The sequence below is a fragment of the Otolemur garnettii genome, unplaced genomic scaffold, assembly GCF_000181295.1.
Source record: "Otolemur garnettii isolate 467f Iridium unplaced genomic scaffold, OtoGar3 scaffold00014, whole genome shotgun sequence".
In the NCBI taxonomy this organism is placed as follows: Eukaryota; Metazoa; Chordata; class Mammalia; order Primates; family Galagidae; genus Otolemur; species Otolemur garnettii.
The window spans coordinates 189,699-190,615 of NW_003852409.1; positions in this window are offsets into that span (position 1 = coordinate 189,699).

The following is a 917-nucleotide window of genomic DNA, read 5'->3' on the forward strand; positions in this document are numbered from 1 at the left end:
CTTCATACCACCCTCAGGAGGGCTATAATCAAAAAGACAGATAATAACAAGTATTGGCAAGAATATGGAGAAATTAGAAACCTCATATGTTACAGGTAGGAATGTAAACTGGTACAACCCCCTTGGGAAACACTTTTAACATTTCCTCAAAAGAGGAAGTTATCATCTGACCCAGTAATTCTACTCCACGGTAGGTATACACGTGTATACAATAGAAATGAAAATACATGTTGAGATGTCCACATACGCAAATGTTCATAACAGCATTATTCATAATTGTCCAAAAGAGGATGTAGTGCCTATGTCCATTAATTGACAGATGAATAAATAAAACGTGGGATAGCCATACAACTAATATTGCTTGGCCATAAAAAGGAATGAAGAACTGACATGTTACAACACAGATGAACCTGAAAACACTAAGTGAAAGAAAACAGTACTGTTCACAAAAGAGTATATACTATACAACTGCCATTTATGTCAAAGGTTCAGAACACACAAATCTAGAGACAAAAAGTAGATAGTTGTTGCCTAGGGGTGAGGTGAGAGGAAATGCAAAGTAACTGCCAATGTGGGTAAGGGAATTTTTTTTTTTTTAAAGAGACAGAGTCTCATTATATGAGTGAGTGCTGTGGTGTCACAGCTCACAGCACCCTCCAACTCCTGGGCTTAACTGATTCTCTTCCCTCAACCTCCCAAGGAGCTGGGACTACAGACGCCCACCACAATGCCCGGTTAAGGGTAAGGGAATTATTTTGGGGGAGATTAAGATACTCTGGAATCAGATAGCAGTGATGGTAGCACACTGTGAACATCGCAAAACATCAAAAACCATCAAACTGCATACTCTATTTGGATAAATCGGATGATATGTGAATTTATATTATGATAAAGCTGTTAAATTTTTATTTTTTTTT